This window comes from Sturnira hondurensis, unplaced genomic scaffold, assembly GCF_014824575.4.
Source record: "Sturnira hondurensis isolate 20B ecotype Veracruz unplaced genomic scaffold, ASM1482457v3 Scaffold0014302, whole genome shotgun sequence".
Lineage (NCBI taxonomy): Eukaryota > Metazoa > Chordata > Mammalia > Chiroptera > Phyllostomidae > Sturnira > Sturnira hondurensis.
In genome coordinates, this window is record NW_028086933.1 from 8,357,236 (window position 1) to 8,358,018 (window position 783).

Genomic DNA, 783 nt, shown 5'->3' on the forward strand with positions numbered 1-783 from the left:
TCTCTTCCCCTCTCAAAATAAATAAGACCTTTAAAAAAAGTTTACTTTTGTAAATTTCAAATAATGTTTGTCTATGTTACGTATGTATTTTTGATGTTTTTCTTACCCATAATATCCAAAATTCCCTTTAAAAAATGTTTACTCCTTTCTTCTTTTATTGCTTCTAATTACTTAAGTTTTTCTAATTACTTAATATTTCCATTTTTCTGAATTAGTAATGAATGTAATGTCTGTGGGCTGACTCTTTGGGAAATAAAAATGTTCTCATACCTTTCTTCTTACCCTGTGACCACCATTTGTCGGTGATGCATGACTTTGCATTTAGGAGACTTGACATTATGTTCTCCAATTAAATGTCCCCATATTGGTGCACGCTCCTTGGGCCACAATTCTGGAACATTATATTTTAAGCCATCCTTCATGACCACTTTAAATATATTCCCTTTGAGATTTAAATCGCTAGTGGTTGCTTTAATGGATCAATAAACTATCCATGAAGATGACTACAAAAGAAGTTACCACCCCTTTATTATTGACCTGGCCCACTTCTAAATAAGCAAATAACATTCAAAGTTCATTTTGATTAAAAACTGGGAAAACACAGAAGCTGTATTTTCTCAATGTCATTACCACTGTCAATAAGAAAATCAAGGTCATAACAGGCTTTTCCTACATTGTATTGAGATTAATGTAGTTTGAACACACTCAATTTACTTTCTAGGTTAACTAAGTTATAGAAGGTGATACTTTTTCTTGACTATTATAAGTAAATTTGCATATTCA